Genomic DNA, 9,806 nt, shown 5'->3' with positions numbered 1-9,806 from the left:
AGTCAACGCCAGAAGCATAAAATACACTATAAATATAACAGTTTCTCCATCGTATAAAACGAATAATAGCAACCAGTGTGAAAGTTCTGGTCATTTCTACGTTCCCTGCAACCTAGGCTTCACCCTAGGGCGCTGCTCCACCAGATCGAATAGTTAGTGCCCTAGAAGTCAGCGCCAGAAGCATAAAATACAATATAAATACAACAGTTTTTCCATCGTATAAAACGAATAATTGCAACCAGTATGAAAGTTACAGTCATTTCTACTTTCCGGGCAACCTAGGCTTCACCATAGGGCGTTGTTACAACAGATTGAATAGTTAGGGCCTTAGATGTCAACGCCCGAAGCATGAAATACAAAATAAATAGAACAGTTGTTCCATCGTATAAAACGAATAATTCCTACCAGTGTGAAAGTTATGGTAATTTCTACGTTCCGGGCAACCTAGGTTTCACTCTAGGGCGTTGCTCCACCAGATCGCATAGCTAGGGACTTAGAATTCAACGCCATAAGAATAAAATACAATATAAGTACAACAGTTTTTCCATCGTATAAAATGAATAATTGGAAACATTGTGAAAGTAATGGTCATTTCTACGTTCCAGGCAACGTAGGCGTCACTCTAGGGCGTTACTCCACCACATCTAATAGCTACGGCCTTAGCAGTCAACGCTAGAAGCATAAAATACAATATAAATACAACACCTTTTCCATCGTATAAAATCAATAATAGCAAACAGTGTGAAAGTAATGGTCATTTCTACGTTTCTGACAACCTAGGCTTCACTGTAGGGTGTTGCTCCACCAAATCTCATAGGTAGGGCCATAGAAGTCAACGCCAGAAGCATAAAATACAATATGAATATAACAGTTTTTCCATCGTATAAAACGAATAATAGCAACCAGTGTGAAAGTTCTGGTCATTTCTACGTTCCGGGCAACCTAGGCTTCACTCTAGGGCGTTGCTCCACCAGATCGAATAGTTAGGGCCTTAGAAGTCAACGCCCGAAGCATAAAATACAAAATAAATAGAACAGTTTTTCCATTGTATAAAACGAGTAATTGCTACCAGTGTGAAAGTTATGTTCATTTCTACGTTTCTGACGACCTAGGCTTCACTGTAGTGTGTTGCTCCACCAAATCGAATAGGTAGGGCCATGGAAGTCAACGCCCGAATCATAAAATGCAATATAAATACAACAGTTTTTCCATCGTATAAAACGATTAATTGCAACCAGTTTGAAACTGACGATCATTTCTACGTTCCGGGCAACCTAGGCTTCACTCTAGGGCGTTGCTCCACCAGATCGAACACTTAGGGCCTAAGAAGTCAACGCCAGAAGCATAAAGTACAATATAAATATAACAGTTTTTCAATCGTATAAAACGAATAATAGCAACCAGTGTGAAAGTTCTGGTCATTTCTACGTTCCGGGCAACCTAGGCTTCACTCTAGGGCGTTGCTCGACCACATCTAATAGCTACGGCCTTAGCAGTCAATGCTAGAAGCATAAAATACAAAATAAAAAGAACAGTTTTTCCATTGTATAAAACGAATAATTGCTACCAGTGTGAAAGTTATGTTCATTTCTACGATTCTGACAGTCTAGGCTTCACTATAGGGTGTTGCTCCACCAAATCGAATAGGAAGGGCCATAGAAGTCAACGCCAGAAGCATAAAATACAATATAAATATAACAGTTTCTCCATCGTATAAAACGAATAATAGAAACCAGTGTGAAAGTTCTGGTCATTTCTACGTTCCCTGCAACCTAAGCTTCACCCTAGGGCGCTGCTCCACCAGATCGAATAGTTAGTGCCCTAGAAGTCAGCGCTAGAAGCATAAAATACAATATAAATACAACAGTTTTTCCATCGTATAAAACGAATAATTCCTACCAGTGTGAAAGTTATGGGAATTTCTACGTTCCGGGCAACCTAGGTTTCACTCTAGGGCGTTGCTCCACCAGATCGCATAGCTAGGGACTTAGAATTCAACGCCATAAGAATAAAATACAATATAAGTACAACAGTTTTTCCATCGTATAAAATGAATAATTGGAAACATTGTGAAAGTAATGGTCATTTCTACGTTCCAGGCAACGTAGGCGTCACTCTAGGGCGTTACTCCACCACATCTAATAGCTACGGCCTTGGCAGTCAACGCTAGAAGCATAAAATACAATATAAATACAACACCTCTTCCATCGTATAAAATCAATAATAGCAAACAGTGTGAAAGTAATGGTCATTTCTACGTTTCTGACAACCTAGGCTTCACTGTAGGGTGTTGCTCCACCAGATCGAATAGTTAGGGCCTTAGAAGTCAACGCCCGAAGCATAAAATACAAAATAAATAGGTCAGTTTTTCCATTGTATAAAACGAATAATTGCTACCAGTGTGAAAGTTATGTTCATTTCTACGTTTCTGACAGCCTAGGCTTCACTGTAGGGTGTTGCTCCACCAAATCGAATAGGTAGGGCCATAGAAGTCAACGCCAGAAGAATAAAATACAATATAAATATAACAGTTTCTCCATCGTATAAAACGAATAATAGCAACCAGTGTGAAAGTTCTGGTCATTTCTACGTTGCGGGCAACCTAGGCTTCACTCTAGGGCGTTGCTCCACCAGACCGAATAGTTAGGGCCTAAGAAGTCAACGCCCGAAGCATAAAATACAAAATAAATAGAACAGTTTCCCCATCGTATAAAACGAATAATTGCTACCAGTGTGAAAGTTATGGTCATTTCTACGTTCCGGGAAACACAGGCTTCACCCTAGGGCGTTGTTCCACCAGATGGAATACTTAGGGCATAAGAAGTCAACGCCAGAAGCATAAAGTACAATATAAATATAACAGTTTTTCCATCGTATAAAACGCATAATAGCAACCAGTGTGAAAGTTCTGGTCATTTCTACGTTCCGGGCAACCTAGGCTTCACTCTAGGGCGTTGCTCCACCACATCTAATAGCTACGGCCTTAGCAGTCAACGCTAGAAGCATAAAATACAAAATAAAAAGAACAGTTTTTCCATTGTATAAAACGAATAATTGCTACCAGTGTGAAAGTTATGTTCATTTCTACGACACTGACAGCCTAGGCTTCACTGTAGGGTGTTGCTCCACCAAATCGAATAGGTAGGGCCATAGAAGTCAACGCCAGAAGCATAAAATACAATATAAATATAACAGTTTCTCCATCGTATAAAACGAATAATAGCAACCAGTGTGAAAGTTCTGGTCATTTCTACGTTCCCTGCAACCTAGGCTTCACCCTAGGGCGCTGCTCCACCAGATCGAATAGTTAGTGCCCTAGAAGTCAGCGCCAGAAGCATAAAATACAATATAAATACAACAGCTTTTCCATCGTATAAAACGAATAATTGCAACCAGTATGAAAGTTACAGTCATTTCTACTTTCCGGGCAACCTAGGCTTCACCATAGGGCGTTGTTACAACAGATTGAATAGTTAGGGCCTTAGAAGTCAACGCCCGAAGCATGAAATACAAAATAAATAGAACAGTTGTTCCATCGTATAAAACGAATAATTCCTACCAGTGTGAAAGTTATGGTAATTTCTACGTTCCGGGCAACCTAGGTTTCACTCTAGGGCGTTGCTCCACCAGATCGCATAGCTAGGGACTTAGAATTCAACGCCATAAGAAAAAAATACAATATAAGTACAACAGTTTTTCCATCGTATAAAATGAATAATTGGAAACATTGTGAAAGTAATGGTCATTTCTATGTTCCAGGCAACGTAGGCGTCACTCTAGGGCGTTACTCCACCACATCTAATAGCTACGGCCTTAGCAGTCAACGCTAGAAGCATAAAATACAATATAAATACGACACCTTTTCCATCGTATAAAATCAATAATAGCAAACAGTGTGAAAGTAATGGTCATTTCTACGTTTCTGACAACCTAGGCTTCACTGTAGGGTGTTGGTCCACCAAATCTCATAGGTAGGGCCATAGAAGTCAACGCCAGAAGCATAAAATACAATATGAATATAACAGTTTTTCCATCGTATAAAACGAATAATAGCAACCAGTGTGAAAGTTCTGGTCATTTCTACGTTCCGGGCAACCTAGGCTTCACTCTAGGGTGTTGCTCCACCAGATCGAATAGTTAGGGCCTTAGAAGTCAACGCCCGAAGCATAAAATACAAAATAAATAGAACAGTTTTTCCATTGTATAAAACGAGTAATTGCTACCAGTGTGAAAGTTATGTTCATTTCTACGTTTCTGACAACCTAGGCTTCACTGTAGTGTGTTGCTCCACCAAATCGAATAGGTAGGGCCATGGAAGTCAACGCCCGAAGCATAAAATGCAATATAAATACAACAGTTTTTCCATCGTATAAAACGATTAATTGCAACCAGTTTGAAACTGACGATCATTTCTACGTTCCGGGCAACCTAGGCTTCACTCTAGGGCGTTGCTCCACCAGATCGAACACTTAGGGCCTAAGAAGTCAACGCCAGAAGCATAAAGTACAATATAAATATAACAGTTTTTCAATCGTATAAAACGAATAATAGCAACCAGTGTGAAAGTTCTGGTCATTTCTACGTTCCGGGCAACCTAGGCTTCACTCTAGGGCGTTGCTCGACCACATCTAATAGCTACGGCCTTAGCAGTCAATGCTAGAAGCATAAAATACAAAATAAAAAGAACAGTTTTTCCATTGTATAAAACGAATAATTGCTACCAGTGTGAAAATTATGTTCATTTCTACGATTCTGACAGTCTAGGCTTCACTGTAGGGTGTTGCTCCACCAAATCGAATAGGTAGGGCCATAGAAGTCAACGCCAGAAGCATAAAATACAATATAAATATAACAGTTTCTCCATCGTATAAAACGAATAATAGAAACCAGTGTGAAAGTTCTGGTCATTTCTACGTTCCCTGCAACCTAAGCTTCACCCTAGGGCGCTGCTCCACCAGATCGAATAGTTAGTGCCCTAGAAGTCAGCGCCAGAAGCATAAAATACAATATAAATACAACAGTTTTTCCATCGTATAAAACGAATAATTCCTACCAGTGTGAAAGTTATGGTAATTTCTACGTTCCGGGCAACCTAGGTTTCACTCTAGGGCGTTGCTCCACCAGATCGCATAGCTAGGGACTTAGAATTCAACGCCATAAGAATAAAATACAATATAAGTACAACAGTTTTTCCATCGTATAAAATGAATAATTGGAAACATTGTGAAAGTAATGGTCATTTCTACGTTCCAGGCAACGTAGGCGTCACTCTAGGGCGTTACTCCACCACATCTAATGGCTACGGCCTTGGCAGTCAACGCTAGAAGCATAAAATACAATATAAATACAACACCTCTTCCATCGTATAAAATCAATAATAGCAAACAGTGTGAAAGTAATGGTCATTTCTACGTTCCTGACAACCTAGGCTTCACTGTAGGGTGTTGCTCCACCAGATCGAATAGTTAGGGCCTTAGAAGTCAGCGCCCGAACCATAAAATACAAAATAAATAGGTTAGTTTTTCCATTGTATAAAACGAATAATTGCTACCAGTGTGAAAGTTATGTTCATTTCTACGTTTCTGACAGCCTAGGCTTCACTGTAGGGTGTTGCTCCACCAAATCGAATAGGTAGGGCCATAGAAGTCAACGCCAGAAGAATAAAATACAATATAAATATAACAGTTTCTCCATCGTATAAAACGAATAATAGCAACCAGTGTGAAAGTTCTGGTCATTTCTACGTTGCGGGCAACCTAGGCTTCACTCTAGGGCGTTGCTCCACCAGACCGAATAGTTAGGGCCTTAGAAGTCAACGCCCGAAGCATAAAATACAAAATAAATAGAACAGTTTCCCCATCGTATAAAACGAATAATTGCTACCAGTGTGAAAGTTATGTTCATTTCCACGTTTCTGACAACCTAGGCTTCACTGTAGGGTGTTGCTCCACCAAATCGAATAGGTAGGGCCATGGAAGTCAACGCCCGAAGCATAAAATACAATAAATATACAAGAGTTTTTCCATCGTCTAACAGGAATAATTGCAACCAGTGTGAAAGTGATGGTCATTTCTACTTTCCGGGCAACCTAGGCTTCACTCTAGGGCGTTGCTCAACCAGATCGAATAGTTAGGGCCTTAGAAGTCAACGCCCGAAGCATAAAATACAAAATAAATAGAACAGTTTTTCCATTGTATAAAACGAATAATTGCTACCAGTGTGAAAGTTATGTTCATTTCTACGTTTCTGACAGCCTAGGCTTCACTGTAGGGTGTTGCTCCACCAAATCGAATAGGCAGGGCCATAGAAGTCAACGCCAGAAGCATAAAATACAAAATAAAAAGAACAGTTTTTCCATTGTATAAAACGAGTAATTGCTACCAGTGTGAAAGTTATGTTCATTTCTACGATTCTGACAGCCTAGGCTTCACTGTAGGGTGTTGCTCCACCAAATCGAATAGGTAGGGCCATAGAAGTCAACGCCAGAAGCATAAAATACAATATAAATATAACAGTTTCTCCATCGTATAAAACGAATAATAGCAACCAGTGTGAAAGTTCTGGTTATTTCTACGTTCCCGGCAACCTAGGCTTCACCCTAGGGCGCTGCTCCACCAGATTGAATAGTTAGTGCCCTAGAAGTCAGCGCCAGAAGCATAAAATACAATATAAATACAACAGTTTTTCCATTGTATAAAACGAGTAATTGCTACCAGTGTGAAAGTTATGTTCATTTCTACGTTTCTGACAACCTAGGCTTCACTGTAGTGTGTTGCTCCACCAAATCGAATAGGTAGGGCCATGGAAGTCAACGCCCGAAGCATAAAATACAATAAATATACAAGAGTTTTTCCATCGTATAACAGGAATAATTGCAACCAGTGTGAAAGTGACGGTCATTTCTACGTTCTGGGCAACCTAGGCTTCTCTCTAGGGCTTCGTTCCGCCATATCGAATAGTTAGGGCCTAAGAAGTCAACGCCCGAAGCATAAAATACAATATAAATATAACAGTTTTTCCATCGTATAAAACGAATAATTGCAACAAGTATAAAAGTTGTGGTTATTTCTACTTTCCGGGCAACCTAGGCTTCACTCTAGGGCGTTGCTCCACCAGATCGAATAGTTAGGGCCTTAGAAGTCAACGCCCGAAGCATAAAATACAAAATAAATAGAACAGTTTTTCCATCGTATAAAACGAATAATAGCAACCAGTGTGAAAGTTCTGGTCATTTCTACGTTCCGGGCAACCTAGGCTTCACTCTAGGGTGTTGCTCCACCAGATCGAATAGTTAGGGCCTTAGAAGTCAACGCCCGAAGCATAAAATACAAAATAAATAGAACAGTTTTTCCATTGTATAAAACGAGTAATTGCTACCAGTGTGAAAGTTATGTTCATTTCTACGTTTCTGACAACCTAGGCTTCACTGTAGTGTGTTGCTCCACCAAATCGAATAGGTAGGGCCATGGAAGTCAACGCCCGAAGCATAAAATGCAATATAAATACAACAGTTTTTCCATCGTATAAAACGATTAATTGCAACCAGTTTGAAACTGACGATCATTTCTACGTTCCGGGCAACCTAGGCTTCACTCTAGGGCGTTGCTCCACCAGATCGAACACTTAGGGCCTAAGAAGTCAACGCCAGAAGCATAAAGTACAATATAAATATAACAGTTTTTCAATCGTATAAAACGAATAATAGCAACCAGTGTGAAAGTTCTGGTCATTTCTACGTTCCGGGCAACCTAGGCTTCACTCTAGGGCGTTGCTCGACCACATCTAATAGCTAAGGCCTTAGCAGTCAATGCTAGAAGCATAAAATACAAAATAAAAAGAACAGTTTTTCCATTGTATAAAACGAATAATTGCTACCAGTGTGAAAGTTATGTTCATTTCTACGATTCTGACAGTCTAGGCTTCACTGTAGGGTGTTGCTCCTCCAAATCGAATAGGTAGGGCCATAGAAGTCAACGCCAGAAGCATAAAATACAATATAAATATAACAGTCTCTCCATCGTATAAAACGAATAATAGCAACCAGTGTGAAAGTTCTGGTCATTTCTACGTTGCGGGCAACCTAGGCTTCACTCTAGGGCGTTGCTCCACCAGACCGAATAGTTAGGGCCTTAGAAGTCAACGCCCGAAGCATAAAATACAAAATAAATAGAACAGTTTCCCCATCGTATAAAACGAATAATTGCTACCAGTGTGAAAGTTATGTTCATTTCCACGTTTCTGACAACCTAGGCTTCACTGTAGGGTGTTGCTCCACCAAATCGAATAGGTAGGGCCATGGAAGTCAACGCCCGAAGCATAAAATACAATAAATATAGAAGAGTTTTTCCATCGTCTAACAGGAATAAGTGCAACCAGTGTGAAAGTGATGGTCATTTCTACGTTCTGGGCAACCTAGGCTTCACTCTAGGGTGTCGCTCCACCAGATCGAATAGTTAGGGCCTAAGAAGTCAACGCCAGAAGCATAAAATACAATATAAATATAACAGCTTTTCCATCGTATAAAACGAATAATTGCAACAAGTATGAAAGTTGTGGTTATTTCTACTTTCCGGGCAACCTAGGCTTCACTCTAGGGCGTTGCTCCACCAGATCGAATAGTTAGGGCCTTAGAAGTCAACGCCCGAAGCATAAAATACAAAATAAATAGAACAGTTTTTCCATTGTATAAAACGAATAATTGCTACCAGTGTGAAAGTTATGTTCATTTCTACGTTTCTGACAGCCTAGGCTTCACTGTAGGGTGTTGCTCCACCAAATCGAATAGGTAGGGCCATAGAAGTCAACGCCAGAAGCATAAAATACAAAATAAAAAGAACAGTTTTTCCATTGTATAAAACGAATAATTGCTACCAGTGTGAAAGTTATGTTCATTTCTACGATTCTGACAGCCTAGGCTTCACTGCAGGGTGTTGCTCCACCAAATCTCATAGGTAGGGCCATAGAAGTCAACGCCAGAAGCATAAAATACAATATGAATATAACAGTTTTTCCATCGTATAAAACGAATAATAGCAACCAGCGTGAAAGTTCTGGTCATTTCTACGTTCCGGGCAACCTAGGCTTCACTCTAGGGCGTTGCTCCACCAGATCGAATAGTTAGGGCCTTAGAAGTCAACGCCCGAAGCATAAAATACAAAATAAATAGAACAGTTTCTCCATCGTATAAAATCAATAATAGCAAACAGTGTGAAAGTAATGGTCATTTCTACGTTTCTGACAACCTAGGCTTCACTGTAGGGTGTTGCTCCACCAGATCGAATAGTTAGGGCCTTAGAAGTCAACGCCCGAAGCATAAAATACAAAATAAATAGGTCAGTTTTTCCATTGTATAAAACGAATAATTGCTACCAGTGTGAAAGTTATGTTCATTTCTACGTTTCTGACAGCCTAGGCTTCACTGTAGGGTGTTGCTACACCAAATCGAATAGGTAGGGCCATAGAAGTCAACGCTAGAAGAATAAAATACAATATAAATATAACAGTTTCTCCATCGTATAAAACGAATAATAGCAACCAGTGTGAAAGTTCTGGTCATTTCTACGTTGCGGGCAACCTAGGCTTCACTCTAGGGCGTTGCTCCACCAGATCGAATAGTTAGGGCCTTAGAAGTCAACGCCCGAAGCATAAAATACAAAATAAATAGAACAGTTTTTCCATTGTATAAAACGAATAATTGCTACCAGTGTGAAAGTTATGTTCATTTCTACGTTTCTGACAACCTAGGCTTCACTGTAGGGTGTTGCTCCACCAAATCGAATAGGTAGGGCCATGGAAGTCAACGCCCG

This window comes from Calliopsis andreniformis, unplaced genomic scaffold (genome assembly GCF_051401765.1).
Source record: "Calliopsis andreniformis isolate RMS-2024a unplaced genomic scaffold, iyCalAndr_principal scaffold0025, whole genome shotgun sequence".
NCBI lineage: Eukaryota > Metazoa > Arthropoda > Insecta > Hymenoptera > Andrenidae > Calliopsis > Calliopsis andreniformis.
Note: the sequence above shows the minus strand (reverse complement) of the source record.